The 16,280-nt window shown below is 44.1% G+C and overlaps 1 protein-coding gene and 1 long non-coding RNA gene across 2 annotated transcripts in view; one reads left to right on the forward strand and one right to left on the reverse strand.

Moving 5' to 3' along the window:
• Positions 1–6,917: 6,917 nt before the first annotated feature.
• LOC142658654 (uncharacterized) lies at positions 6,918–7,475 on the reverse strand. Its single transcript, XR_012850141.1, has 2 exons — positions 7,299–7,475; positions 6,918–7,083 (listed from the first exon to the last, which is right to left on the reverse strand). It is a non-coding gene; the product is annotated as an uncharacterized LOC142658654 (long non-coding RNA).
• LOC142658652 (uncharacterized) overlaps positions 7,008–16,280 on the forward strand; it is a 43,415-nt gene continuing 34,142 nt past the window's right edge. The window contains exon 1 of the mRNA XM_075834241.1: positions 7,008–7,229. The gene's annotated coding sequence lies outside the window, so the exon portion shown is untranslated. The remainder of the gene's footprint in view (positions 7,230–16,280) is intronic.

A 16,280-nucleotide genomic window follows, 5' to 3' on the forward strand; every position in this document is an offset into this window, starting at 1 on the left:
TCAAACCAGGAGAGCGCGAGGTACAAAACGCAGAGCAGGAGAGTAGTCAGCAAGCCAGGGTCAATACGAAGCAGGGACAAGTAGTTCAAGAAGCTGCAGCAGGGCCAGGAAACCAACAGAGAAGAATCACAAGCAAGGAGGAACAGGAAAGGCAGGTATAAATAGACAGAGGGTGGGAGCTAGCTCCGTCTGGCCAGGCTGTGATAGGCTCTCCGACTCCTAAGCCTGCCATCCTGAGTGGTGGAAGATGGAGTCAGTCTCACAGACATAGAAGCAGGTGCAGACTGATTACCTATGGGCGTTGATACAGAAGCTGTGCCTGGCAGATCCTTTACAACCATCCATGAGTTTAATTGAAAAACTAATAATTAAATGTTTATGACACTTAAATTTAATGTGCATAATAATTTGGAACACGGTGTATTCACACGAGCGTATTTAACGTCCATGATACGCGCGTGAAAATCATTCATGTCGCACGGTTGTATGTAACTCAATGGGGCCGTTCAGACAGTCCGTGACTTTCACGCAGCACGTGTCCTCTGCGTAAAACTCACGGCATGTCCTATAGTTGAGCGTTTTTCGCGCATCACGCACCTTTTGAAGTCAATAGGTGCGTGAAAATCACGCGCGGCACACGGACGAACTTCCGTGTGCTGCGTGTGATTCGCGCAACAGTTGTTAAAGAAATGAAGGGAAAAATAATAGCACCTCCTTCATTTCTGTTTCTAAACATAAAAACAGTGTCATAACTATGCCATATGTGCGAAAATCACGCAGCCACGCATCAAATAGAGATGACACACAGTACTGCAATGCACAAAAAACGCTGCTTTTTTTGCGCGTGCAAAACACATACGTTTGTGTGAATAAGGCCTAAAAATGACGATATACTGCACTTTTCCCCTAAAGCAATGTAAAAAATAAAAAAAGTAAACAAAATTGGCATCGCTGCGTCGGTAAAAGTCTGAACTATTACAATACAGTGTTATTTAACGTGCACGGTGAACGCCGTAAAAAAAAGGTAAACGACAGAATAAAGATAAGTTGTCGTTTTTACCACACCGTGAAAGCTATAAAAATGAAACCCAAAAAACAATTGAGGAATCACATTTTTTTCCAACTTCCGCCGCAAATAATTTTTTTTCAGTTTCCCAGTACATGACCTGGAACTATAAATGGTATGAAAAGAAACTACAACTAATAAGCCGTCACACTTCTCTATTGACGGAAAAATAAAAAAGTCATGGCTCTTGGAATGCGGGGAGTGAAAAACGAAAATCAAAAATCAAAAAATGGCTCAGTCCCAAAGGGGTTAAGTGCCCCCTGGAAAAATAGCAGCATTTTTTTTTTACCACGGTTACACCTCTGACCTTCCATTGAAATCAAGGGGAGGCAGAAAAAACCTGCAGCGCTCATTTCTGAGTGTTTTTCGCTGTGTTTTTGACCGCGGTCCTTGCATTAGCTTCAATGCCGCGGGTGACAAAAAGGCTGTGAAAACTGCGACAAGAAAGCGCAGGCAAGTCAAAATCTGCCCCAAAATTCCTGAAGGAACTCTGGGGCAGGTTTTTTTCTGCCTGCAAAAAGCTCCATGTGTACAGGGCCTTAGGTTTCCTTCCTATAATTCGACATTATCCGAGCTAGCCAATAATGCGTACACAAGGCCAAGTCTTTGGCATAGAAAAAAAATATTGCTCTTTTGAAAAATAAAGGTTAACCCCTAAAAACTGCCCACCGTCTTTTTACAGCAGACGGAGCAGATCCTTAGTCTACAGCGACATATTTTGGCGCCGCCATCAGGAGTTTCTGGGTCACATACAGCCAGAGTCTACCCCCCCCCCCCATTGCTGTTTGTACGATACACGGTAAGGCCTCATGCACACGACCGTAAAAACACCCGTTATTACGGGTCGTAATTACGACCCAAAATAACGGGCCCATAGACTCCTGTTGGCCACGGGTACCTTCCCGTTTTCTCACGGGAAGGTGCCCGTGCCGTTGAAAAAGATAGAACATGTTCTATTTTTTACTTTTACGGGCCGTGCTACTATACTTTATAATGGGAGCACGGCTCGGAATAACGGCCGGCTGCCCGTGGCCGGCCGTGCCCAGCCATGCTCGTAATTACGAGTCGTAATTACGAGCACGGTCGTGTGCCTGTGGCCTAACTGATTTTGGCCCTTTTTAACAACTACAAGCAAGATAAAATAACAACTTTTTATTAGGCTATTATAGCAAAGACACACTACATAGAAATTAAAAGTTATGTTCACTGCTGATAGTAACCAGCATAGTGCATTGTGTGGCAGTAGCAAGATTCAAAGTGTCAGTAGCAAGATTCAAAGTGTCAGCATAATGCACTTTTAAAACGGCGCACATTATATGCTAATTACTCATTAAAGGCTCATGGGACGGTGCCGCTATCCCAAAGAGTCACATAGTCCTGCCTCCAAACCCACCTTTCCATGTTTGATTGACATCCCCCTGGCTGATACAACTTTCTCGGATGCGCCATTGCCTTGTACTACTTGGGGGGCTGTGTGGCACTACACACAAGGGGGGTGGGCTGTGTGGCACTATACACAAGTGGGGCTGTGTGGCACTATACACAAGGGGGAGTTGTGTGGCACTATACACATGGGGGAGCTGTGTGGCACTATATAAAAGCGGCTGTGTGGCACTACTAAGGGGGGCCGTGTGGCACTATCTACGAGGGGGGCTGTATGGTACTATTTACAAGGGGGAGGGCTGTGGCGCAATCTACAGGGGTCTGTGTGTGGCACTATATACAGTGGGAGGTGGGGGGCACTATCTACGAGTGAGGTGTGACACTATCTACAGGCTGGGCTGTATAGCACTGACTACAGGGGGGTTGTATGGCACAATCTACTGGGGGCACTTATACACACATAGATACTTACATCTCTCCTTGCTCACAGGCTTCTTGCAGGACGGGCTGTGGGCGGAGCTTCCTCCTCTGATCCTTGGCTCTTGTTTACTCGTATGCATGTAACTAAGAGCAGAGGACAGAGGAGAGGAAGAGCCTAGTGGCGCCCCTTACATGCTGGGAGGGTGCAGGGCCCTGTGCACTTGCACAGATCGCACACCCCTAAGGCCGGCCTTGGTTAAATGGTCATGGGGCAGTGCCGCTATCCTGAAAAGTCACACCGTCCGGAATCCAAACCTACTTTTCCATGCTTGATTGACATTTAACATCCCCCTGTTCTACATCACTACCTGTCTCCTCCAAGTTTCTCGGATGCGCCATTGCCTTGTACTTTATGGGCACACACCATGCAGTGAGGTATACTCTGCCCGGCTTCATCGTTGCACCACGCATGCCAGGGGAGTACACCACAACAGCGAATCCGCAAGAGTTGGAGGAGGCTGGTAGTGATGTAGAACAGCCAGGGTGATGTTAATCAAGTTCTGGTGGGTGCCATTTAAATTTGCAGGACCCTATATTTCCATTTGCAACAACTTAAAGAGATCACGCTGTGCTGTCACATACTCCCACATTAACTTTACCGAAGTGTCTTGAGAGTGAATAGACATCACCTCCAGCCAGGATGCGACGTCTATTCACACTCCCGACACTTCGGTAAAGTTTCTGTGGGACTTACAGCACAGCGTGATCTCGCGAGATTTGACAGCACTATGAGAATATAGCCTAACAGCACTGTTTTCGTAAATGTGGCACAAATAGCGCGGTTTTTCCGTGATTTTTATAATTATTATATATAAATATTATAAAATTGTTAGAAAATAAAAACTTTAACATACTGTATAATCTACAAGAGGCCAGGAGAGATGTGAATGAGGGAGGGGGAGGGAAACATGCACCAGCCTGCAGGGTCCAGTCGGCTTGGCAGAAGGACCTGTCCGGTGGGCGAGCTCTCTGAACACGGAGCTTGTGCTTTCATGCTGCTCATGCATGCTGCAGTCCTCTCAGGGCCCCAGTGTTACTTCAGAGTAAGGAACAGGCCCCATAAGTGTTTATTCTGACTAGCGTGTCAGTTTTGCGTCCGCAGAAAAATGGACCGTATTTCATGCATTTCTGTTCCATGTGGTATCATTGTGCTTTCCGTTTGGCATCAGTGTTCCTGGTTTGGTTTTTTTCTAATAATTTGTTAAGAAACTGGTGTGTGTAAAACCCGGACAGCACACAGATGTCGTTCACGTGCTGTCAATGATTTTCACGTACCCATTTACTTCAATGGGTGACGTGGTCCGCAAAAACAGACCAAAATAGGACATGCAGTAAATTTCACGCAACTAACACAAGGCTGCATGAAAAAGCACAAAAGTGTGAATAGCCCCATTGAATTGCATAAGCACGAACAGATGCGGAGTGAACGCAGAAATTGTACGGACGTCAAGACAGACACAAGGATCCGTTTTTTATGGACGTATAAACGGTGAAGGATGTGTGCATGAGGCCTTAGTCAAACGGGGAAAAAACATCAAAAAATACCAGGGACAGGGATTTCTACAAACAAACATATTGACTGCTCTAAATCACATACAAAACTGTAAGGCTATGTTCACACAGTGCAGATATGCTACGTAAAAGCACACAGCGTTTCCGCCCTGGGCGCCGCAGGGAATTCCGGGTGAAAACCCGCACTAAATTGTGGTGCAGTTTTTCGGCTGGAATGTCCAATGCGGAAGACTGCACATAACAAAAAGTGTTATACTTACGTAGCCATGGCGGGGCATCGCTCTGTCGTCCTGCTGGCCGGCCTCCTGGGATGACGTTTCTTCCCATGTGACCGCTTCAGCCTGTGATTGGCTGCAGCGGTCACATGGGATGAAATGTCATTCCGTGAGGCCGGCCTGGACGAAGAAACACAGAATTCTGGGTAAGTATAAGATTATTATTTTTTTCTGAGTTGCAGTTTTTTTTTGCGGCGGAATCGCTGCTTTTCTGCCGATAAAAAAACAAACGCAAATCTGCTATTTGTCGCGGGTTTTACTTCCCCATTGAATTCAATGGGGAAAACCTGTAACATAAAAGCAGCGATTACACAAATACAATTGACAACGTAGGTCAATTTCTGTGCGTTTTTTCCGCTTATCATTTATGCAGCGTGTGGATAAGATTTGTTAAAATCTCATCCACTCTCCTGCTACTGTATTACGCTGCGGATTCTCTGAAACGAAATCTGTTGCAGACAATCTGCAGTATTTAGGCCACGTGTGTGAGGGTATGTTCACACGGAGTGTTTTCAGCCGTTTTTCGTTGCGTAAACGTCCCTAAAAACGTCTCAAAAATCGGAAGGAGAACCCTTCCAAACATCTGCCCATTGATTTCAATGGGAAAAACGTTGTTCTGTTCTGACAGGCCGTTTTTTACGCGGGTGTTTTTCAAAACGGCCGCATAAATAATCGGCTGCGAACAAGAAGTGCATGTCACTTCTTCAGCCGTTTTTCATAGACTCTATAGATAAACTGCTCCAAAAACAGAGGTAAAAAAACACAGCGAAAATTGTGAGTGGCATAAAAAAGTGTCCCCTGAAAACAGCTCCGTATTTTGCAACTTTTTTATTTTGTGAGTGCACATACCCTGACAGTCAACAATGCAATATGTGATGGGGAACTCATAACACTGCACTGCTTACCACTGCCTGCCGGATAGCAGCTCTACAATACATTACACATGGAGAAAACCGCCATGCAAACTCCCCTGTCCATATGTCCTTAGGATGGTTTAATACTGGCCTTACATGGGCTCATTTTTCACCCGTATTACGCCCACAAGTCCTGGTCAGACTGCAACTAAGACCTTGTTCACATCTGTGATGGAGGATCCGCTAAAACCACGGACACCCCGTCAGAACCCATTAAAATCAATGGGTACTGTTGGCTGCCGGTGCTATCTGTGGTGCAACGGAAACTTCGTTCTGGTTTTTCCCTGTTCTGCTCCTCTGACGGAGCAGAATGGAAACCCACTACGCAGGTGTGAACATAGCCTACCAGTTTCATTGTACCCGCGGTTGTGCTGGACTTGCAGCCATAATATGGGAGCAAAATGTTCCCGTATTAGGGCTCATTCAGATGTTGAAAAAACTGACAGTGCAAGGACCCATTCATTTCAGTGGGGCTATTCAGTCGGGCTTGAGTTTTCATGCAGTGTTTCCCCGTTGTGTCACACTGATGCCACCCGCAAAGCACACTGACGCCACACGCAAAGCACACTGACGTCGCACACAAAGCACACTGACGCCGCACGCAAAGCACACTGACGCCGCACGCAAAGCACACTGACGCCGCACGCAAAGCACACTGACGTCGCACGCAAAGCACACTGACGTCGCACGCAAAGCACACTGATGCCACACGCAACGCACACAGATGGCACACGGACATGAGATGCAGGAAATACACAGCGTTTTTTACACACACAAATCAGACAAGCTTGTGTGAATGTAGCCTAAGGGCTCGTTCAGACGAGTGTGAATCTCATCCGTGTGCTGGGCGTTGAAACAACGCGCAGCACACGGAGCCATTGATTTCAATGGGGCCGTTCACACATGCGTGAGTTTTCACGTAGCGAGTGTCCATTGCGTGAAACTCACTGCATGTGTCCTATATTGGTGCGTTTAAACTCACATAGCCGCCCATTGAAGTTAAAGGGTGCGTGAAAACCACAGACAGCACACGGATGCACATCCATGTGCTGTCCGTGTTTTACGCATCAATTACATTGGGAATAAAAAAAAGTGCATAAAAAATGCATGCCCGCGCCTCGCAAAGCACACGGATGCATAACGCAATGCACACGGACAGATTTACGCGTGCTTGTGTAATACCATCCTTAGTTATCCTCATAACTAATAAGAGAAGATCAGAAAATAAACTGCAGTAACACCTTTGATTACACAGTACCGGACCGGCGTAAAACCCATAGCAACCAATCACATCACCTCTTTTATTTTTTTCACCTGCACTGCATAATGAATGTCCCAATATGATTGGTAGAGGCTGGATTCTGTCTGATTGGCTGCGATTGGTAACACCGCCCCTTCTGGCTGCAGTCTGCGGGATCAGCCTCCTCCTCCCACGTTACATGACTCGGTTGCCCTGGTGATTGGAAACAGCCCAAAGCAGAATAACAATAGTGAGGCCGGGAAGTAACGTGATCCGGGGCTCAAAACAGCTGACGGGCCGAGCGCGGTGATGTGACCTGAGAGGAACAGGACACTACACAAGCGGAAGCACCGGCGCAGGTATGAACGGGGGAGTACTGTATAACGACCCTGGAAAGATGAGAGCACAGTTCACACTGCTGACGTTACCTGTGCGCCTGCTACCGATTCAGGCTGTTCTATAACTGGACGACACAAGGCCCATAGGACACGTAGGAGACTGGTTATAAGTCATATACTGCAGTGACCGGGGGAGGGCGTATTCAGCAATGTCAGTGGGGAAATGTTGCTCCATCTATCAGATATGTCCTGGCTGACTGAAACTGCTCCTGAGCTCCCCCATAGGTTGTGATGTGCACTCTGTGACGTCACCACAAAACCGGTATGACATCACCATCCAACGCTGTACAAAATATGAACCCAGCGTCTCTTTAGTGACTTTTGCTAGTGGGGAAGCAGTATTGAATAAATGTGGCGGAGAACGCCATGCAGATATGTGCGACTGTTCACACTAGCGGTTTCCTCTATGTTGGACTCAGCTTTTTTTTTAATAGGGGTTTCCCATCTTACACAGCAAAACGATGTAAGGGGGCCCCATACTGCTAATAGGTGAGGGGCCCAGAGATGACATGCATGTGTAAGATGGGGAACTACATCAGACATACACTGAAACACTCCCATAGGCTTCCTTTGTGTAGATCAGTGGTTCAGGAGCCACATGTGGCCCCAAGTTTCCGGCAGCTCCAGATACTATTGTGCACTAGAAGATCCTGGGACGTCTTCGCGTTGCTATAGATTGGTCCCAGGCTGTTTACACTAGACCACTAGACCATTGTAATAGACGAGTATGGCACAAACTACAAAAGGTTGGGGACCCCTGGTGTATGCCTGTATTTTTTTATAAGGGCAGTCAATGTATAGATCTGGCATAGTGCAAAAGAGAGAAGAGCAATCCTTTCAATTCCGGACACTTTGATTTCAATGGAATTTTTCGGTTGGCTTTCGTCTTCCTCTGTGCGTCAGGTTCCATTGTTATGTAGAATATTGTATGCAGAAGAAAATAACCCAAGCACTCAAATCCGCAAATATTTTTGAAAAAATCTCTCGTAAGGTTTCCAAAGATTTAAATTTTTCTTTTTTTGTTATTTTCCAAAAATTATTTTAACCCCTTAATGAACAGGCCATTTTGCGCGTTAATGACCAAGGATTATTTTTTGTTTTCTCACGGTCGCATTCCAAGAGTCGTAACTTTTTTTTTTTATTCCGTCGACATAGCCGTATAATGGCTTGTTTTTTGCTGGACGAGTTGTATTTTGTAATTGTACCATTTTTAGATGCTTATAACATATAGATTAACTTTATTTTAGGAGAGAATTGAAAATAAGCAGCTATTCCAGCATTCATTTTCACGTTCTAAATTTACGCCGTTTACTATGCAGCGTAAATAACATGTTAACTTTATTCTATAGGTCGGCACGATTACGGGGATACCAAATATGTAAAGGTTTTATATGTTTTCCTACGTTTGCACAATAAAAAGCCTTTTAGAAAAAAATTACTTGTTTTTGCATCGCCGCATTCCAAGAGCCGTCATTTTTTTATTTTTCCGTCAATGTGGCCGTATGTGGGCTTGATTTTTGCGGGACAATGTGTAGTTTTCATTAGTACTATTTTGGGGTACATAGGACTTATAGATTAACTTTTATTTTATTTTTTATGGGGGGAATGGGAGAAAAGAGAGCATTTTGCTGTTGTTTTTTTTGATTTGGACTATAATTTGCTGAAGGCAGACCTGCGGGTTTTTGTTAGGCCCCCGGCTGCCATGAAAAACCCGACGGTGATTTCTTTGCGGGGGCACCGATGGGGTGACAGAGGGAGCTCCCTCCCTCTGTCAGACACATTAGATGTCGCTGTCACTATTGACAGCGGCATTTAATGGGTTAAATTGCAGGAATCGGAGCGCACTTCGATTCCGGCAGGAGCCAGGCTGTGTATAATACCCGTGCTCCTGCCGCTGATCGCGTGGGTACAGTGGCAGTACCCGCGCCATCACAGGACGGATATATCCGTCCTCCTGCGCGAACTAGCAGCTGCAGAGGACAGATATATCCGTTCTTCGGCGTTAAGGAGTTAAAGATATGTATTATCTTGGTACAGTAGTAGTATTTATGCAATGTCTGATCAAGTGAAGCATCCAGCGCTCCCATAAAGAAAAGCTGCAACCAACAGCAAGTGAGGAGAGACTTTCGCTTAGGGCCTGTTCACATCAGCGTTGACTTTCCGTTCCGGGGTTCTGTCGGAGGTTTCCATCGGGAGAACCCCAAACTGAAACCACAGCTTCCGTTTCCGTCACCATTGTTATCAATAGTGACGGAAACATTGCTAATGGTTTCCAATCGTCACCATTCTGGCAGGTTTCCGTTTTAACGACGGAATCAATAGCAGAGTCGACTGCGCTATTGATTCTGTCGTTAAAACGGAAACCTGCTAAACACGTATTCTACATAGAACTTCAGTTACACATTGACTTGTAAGAGCTTGTTTACATGGGCAGATATGCGGCCATAACAAGCGCCAATAGTTACAGGTTGACCGGCTCTTGTTTAAAGGCCCTTTACACAGGTCAATGTAGACCAGGGGTAGGCGATCTTTGTTGTATGGCATGCCGATGGAAAAAAAAAATCAATGATGAAGTACTCCATGTGCCATGCAAACATGAACGTCATATAAGACAAAGGCTATGTTCACACGGCTTATTTTCGGCCGTTTTTCAGACCGTAAACGAGTGCAAAATCTGAAGCAGAACGCCTCCAAACATCTGCCCATTGATTGCAATGGGAAAACGGCATTCTGTTCCGACGGGCTGTTTTTTTTTACGCGGCTGTTTTGAAAAAGGGCTGCGTAAAAAAAAAAACATCGCGAAAAAGAAGCACATGTCGCTTCTTGGGACGTTTTTGGAGCGTTTTTTCATTGACTCTATAGAAAAAACGCTCCAAAAACGGACGTAAAAACGGGAGTGGCTTAAAAAACATCTGAAAATCAGGAGCTGTTTTCCCTTGAAAACAGCTCCGTATTTTAAGACGTTTTTGAGTTTGTGTGTGCACATACCCAAACGGTTACCACGTATATATCGTGAATCAATTAAACAGTTAATTAAACTTACATTTCAGTGTGACCCTTGTCCCTGACTTTCTTTTGCAAAGATGATCCATCTGTGGTGCATACCAGCTGGGGGGTGCACATAGGAGAGACTGCGGCTACTGAACACCAGCTTGAGGGCGCTGCACACTGAGAAAGCTACTACTGAACACCAGCTTGGGGGGGCACATAGAAGAGACCGCAGCTACTGAACACCGGCTAGGCAGGACTGCACACAGGAGAGACCGCAGCTGCTGAATACCAGCTTGACGGCGCTGCACACAGAGAGAGCGACTACTGAACACCAGCTTGGGATCACATAGGCAAGACCACTGCTACTGAACACCAGCGTGGCGTGGGGAACATAGGAGACCACACGGTACTGAACACCAGCGTGGCGTGGGGAACATAGGAGACCACACGGTACTGAACACCAGCGTGGCGGGGGGAATATAGGAGAGACCACACGGTACTGAACACCAGCTTGGCGGGGGGAATATAGGAGAGACCACACGGTACTGAACACCAGCTTGGGGGGTGCACATAGGAGAGCTGTAAACTTTTGCTAACTTTTTCTTTTACAGAGCAGTTACTGAACTTCCGTCCTTGTGGCGCTGATCACCTGGAGAGATCAGCGCTTCACTGTGCACTTGGCGACGCTGAACACCAGGGCAGAGAGAAGTGCAGTGCTGCATTGTGTGCCGTGCTCTCTCTTTTTATCAGCACCGCCAAGCGCATATTGAAGTGCCACTATCTCTTGCTGTGTTCAACGCTGCCAAGCACGCAATGGTGCTTGTCACTGGGAGAAGGAAGTGTGCCAGCAAACCATGCTCCAAGTGCTGACCGTGGCACCGGTGCCATAGGTTGCTGACCCCTGATGTGGACTGTATGGGGACAAACGATCATTAAAGGCTATGTTCACCTTTGAAAAACGTTTTTTTTTTAAATAAAATTGTGTATCAGTGTGATTGGTGCAACTTTGTAATTGCATTTTATAAAAAATTATTTTTACGTTTTGAGCTTCAGCTGCTTTGTGTCCTGTATACAGAGCAGCTGTATCGTGTGCTGAGACCTGAATCCGTCAGGTCAGCGGCACTGACGGGTTCAGACTCAGCAGGGCTCCACCTATTATCAATCACATCTAAGTTATGAACTTAGATGTGATCGATAGCAGCTCGATCCTGCATGTCAGAGACACGGGACCCGCTGACACTGAACCCGTCAGTGCCGCTGACCTGACGGATTCAGGTCTCAGCACACGATACAGCTGCTCTGTATACAGGACACAAAGCAGCTGTATCTCAAAAAGTAAAATAATTTTTCATAAAATGTAATTACAAAGTTGCACCAATCACACTGATACACATTTTTATTGAAAAACAAAACGTTTTCAAAGCTGTTCATAGCCTTTAATATGATTGTTCAGTCCCCATATAGTTTACATAATGTCTGCAGCACATTCCCTGTTTTGTGCTGCTGACCACAATGATTTTTTAGGGCAGCAGCATAAAAGATTAAATCGGCTGACGAATGTTTGCTCATTCGTTTACACAGAGTAACGATCAATAACGAGCGCTCATACAATCATTGACCTATGTTACTTGGTCTTTACATAGGATCTGCACCTACATCAAGCTGTGTCTGTGACATCACCTGCCTAAGGCCAGATTCACACGAGCGTGTGCGTTTTGCCCGCGCAAAAATGCGGCGTTTTGCACGCGCAAAAGGCGCTTGACAGCTCCATGTGTCCGACGCATATGATGTGTGGCTGCGTGATTTTCGCGCAGCCGCCATCATTATGACACTCCGTTTGGATGTTTGTAAACAGAAAAGCATGTGGTACTTTTCTGTTTACATTCATAGTTTTACTGCTGTTGCGCGAATCACGCTCGTCACACGGAAGTGCTTCCGTGTTGTGCGTGTGATTTTCACGCACCGATTGACTTCAATGGGTGCGTGATGCGCGAAATACGCCCAAAGAACGGACATGTCGTGACTTTTTCGCAGCAAACTCACGCTGCGGAAAAATCACACAACTGTCTGCACGGCCCCATAGACTAATAAAGGTCCGTGAAAATCACGCGCATTGCACGGACGTATATCCCGTTCGTCTGAATAAGCCCTAGTATTGTGTCGATGCATGGACTCCACAACACCTCTTAGGGTATGTTCACACACACTAATTACGGACGTAATTCGGGCGTTTTTGCCCCGAATTACGTCCGAAAAATGCGCCGCGATAGCGTTGACAAACATCTGCCCATTGAAAGCAATGGGCTAACGTTTGTCTGTTCACACGAGGTGTATATTTACGCGCCGCTGTCAAATGACGGCGCGTAAATAGACGCCCGCGTCAAAGAAGTGACCTGAAGTGAAACAAAAAAAGAACACGGCGCCAAACTTGCGGTATCAATATATAATGCGCGGAGAAAAAACAATATATGCTCACCTCCAAGGTTGTAAATTACCGGCATGTAATTTGTAATAGAGAAGCTGCTGCCAATCCCAACGCAAACTCCCAAGGGGTTGCCAAAATGGTAGAAATACAGGAGGAAAAAACGGGATACACGGCGCTGCTTAATAAGATAGGTTTAATGACGATAATTGCTACGCGTTTCGATACCGGACCGGCATCTTCATCAGGCATATCATGAGAGTAGTAAAAAAACACACATATATATACACAAAAGTACAAGTGAAAAGTAAGTTCATTGGACCAGTTCAGACCAGCCTCCTGGCCAAAAACCGCCAAAACCTGCAGGTCAAAGTTCAGAAATGTCAGAAAAAATAAAAACAGTAAACAATAAAATTGGAATGAATAAAGGTCACAAATGGGTTGCTAGCAGATAATGAATGACATAAAATGACATACAGGGCCATATTTGCTACATTAACTGGACGAACCAGGGGGTTCTGTTCAGTCACAGGGCAGCAGGGAAATGCTGCACTCAATGCAAACAGTAAATTGTACATAAAGAGGTTTTATTTGTGGTATGTGGAAGGAATAAGTAGTCTGAAGTTGTAAGGGGGATAGTGAGATATTGCAAGTGTCAAAAGAAAAAACTATACGAGATCTTTCATAGCGCGCATACTGGCGCGTTGTCATGGCAACCATAAACAAATGCATGCCGGAAGAGAGGGGAAATGTGTTGGAACGCATGGTGAAGCGCAGAGAGCGCAAGGGGGAAGTTATACACAAGGGCAAATTGAGCCAGCAATTAGCTGGAGTATATCTGCTACTTATATCATAAATACAGCTAATAGACATACTAGTAATGGTGTGTGCTGTATATATTTATAAAATGACGGAATAAAACTAATAAAATGATAAAATATGAGGAATATGTATAACCTCAACATCGGATAGCTCTGGAAATATTAGTGCATATATAAATCTCAATGTGGATAGTACAAATGTAAAAAATGGATGAAATATATGAAAATTTAAAATTAGGTTAATATAGACCTTAAGAAAATTAGTAATTAGTACACCATCGAAGAAATTAGTAATTAATAAAAATCAATAGAATTAATAATTAATAGGCTGTCCATAAAATTGATAAATTACAACACATGAAAAAATGTTTGACATTAATCCAAAGCGGACTCCGTAATATCATTAAGGCCATTAGGAAATAAGGTCGCCAATTTAAATATCCAAAAATTTTCTCTTTGCTTTAATCTAATAAATCTATTAGATATATCAAGGGGTATTTTTTCAATGGGAGTCACAGTGATAGAATCAAAATTGCATTTATGTTCAGTAGCACAGTGGCGGGACACGCTATGTTTTTCGAACCCAGTCCTAACATTAAATCTGTGTTTATTGACTCTACATCTAAGGGTTTGGGTGGTACGACCCACATATTGTCGATTGCATGCGCATTGTAACAAGTAGATAACATAGTCACTACCACAGTTGAGAAAACTTTTTATCGGAAAACTTTCATTAGTAATTATGGAAGTGAAGTGCGTTTTTTTGTTTGAAATATTTAGACAACAGAGACATCTGGATTTCCCAAACCCTTAGATGTAGAGTCAATAAACACAGATTTAATGTTAGGACTGGGTTCGAAAAACATAGCGTGTCCCGTCACTGTGCTACTGAACATAAATGCAATTTTGATTCTATCACTGTGACTCCCATTGAAAAAATACCCCTTGATATATCTAATAGATTTATTAGATTAAAGCAAAGAGAAAATTTTTGGATATTTAAATTGGCGACCTTATTTCCTAATGGCCTTAATGATATTACGGAGTCCGCTTTGGATTAATGTCAAACATTTTTTCATGTGTTGTAATTTATAAATTTTATGGACAGCCTATTAATTATTAATTCTATTGATTTTTATTAATTACTAATTTCTTCGATGGTGTACTAATTACTAATTTTCTTAAGGTCTATATTAACCTAATTTTAAATTTTCATATATTTCATCCATTTTTTGCATTTGTACTATCCACATTGAGATTTATATATGCACTAATATTTCCAGAGCTATCCGATGTTGAGGTTATACATATTCCTCATATTTTATCATTTTATTAGTTTTATTCCGTCATTTTATAAATATATACAGCACACACCATTACTAGTATGTCTATTAGCTGTATTTATGATATAAGTAGCAGATATACTCCAGCTAATTGCTGGCTCAATTTGCCCTTGTGTATAACTTCCCCCTTGCGCTCTCTGCGCTTCACCATGCGTTCCAACACATTTCCCCTCTCTTCCGGCATGCATTTGTTTATGGTTGCCATGACAACGCGCCAGTATGCGCGCTATGAAAGATCTCGTATAGTTTTTTCTTTTGACACTTGCAATATCTCACTATCCCCCTTACAACTTCAGACTACTTATTCCTTCCACATACCACAAATAAAACCTCTTTATGTACAATTTACTGTTTGCATTGAGTGCAGCATTTCCCTGCTGCCCTGTGACTGAACAGAACCCCCTGGTTCGTCCAGTTACTGTAGCAAATATGGCCCTGTATGTCATTTTATGTCATTCATTATCTGCTAGCAACCCATTTGTGACCTTTATTCATTCCAATTTTATTGTTTACTGTTTTTATTTTTTCTGACATTTCTGAACTTTGACCTGCAGGTTTTGGCGGTTTTTGGCCAGGAGGCTGGTCTGAACTGGTCCAATGAACTTACTTTTCACTTGTACTTTTGTGTATATACAGTGGAGGAAATAAGTATTTGATCCCTTGCTGATTTTGTAAGTTTGCCCACTGTCAAAGTCATGAACAGTCTAGAATTTTTAGGCTAGGTCAATTTTACCAGTGAGAGATAGATTATATTAAAAAAAAATAAGAAAATCACATAGTCAAAATTATATATATTTATTTGCATTGTGCACAAAGAAATAAGTATTTGATCCCCTACCAACCATTAAGAGTTCAGCCTCCTCCAGACCAGTTACACGCTCCAAATCAACTTGGTGCCTGCATTAAAGACAGATGTCTTACATGGTCACCTGTATAAAAGACTCCTGTCCACAGACTCAATTAATCAGTCTGACTCTAACCTCAACAACATGGGCAAGACCAAAGAGCTTTCTAAGGATGTCAGGGACAAGATCATAGACCTGCACAAGGCTGGAATGGGCTACAAAACCATAAGTAAGACGCTGGGTGAGAAGGAGACAACTGTTGGTGCAATAGTAAGAAAATGGAAGACATACAAAATGACTGTCAATCGACATCGATCTGGGGCTCCATGCAAAATCTCACCTCGTGGGGTATCCTTGATCCTGAGGAAGGTGAGAGCTCAGCCGAAAACTTCACGGGGGGAACTTGTTAATGATCTCAAGGCAGCTGGGACCACAGTCACCAAGAAAACCATTGGTAACACATCACGCCGTAATGGATTAAAATCCTGCAGTGCCCGCAAGGTCCCCCTGCTCAAGAAGGCACATGTACAGGCCCGTCTGAAGTTTGCAAATGAACATCTGGATGATTCTGACAGTGATTGGGAGAAGGT

Source organism: Rhinoderma darwinii, chromosome 8 (genome assembly GCF_050947455.1).
Source record: "Rhinoderma darwinii isolate aRhiDar2 chromosome 8, aRhiDar2.hap1, whole genome shotgun sequence".
In the NCBI taxonomy this organism is placed as follows: domain Eukaryota; kingdom Metazoa; phylum Chordata; class Amphibia; order Anura; family Rhinodermatidae; genus Rhinoderma; species Rhinoderma darwinii.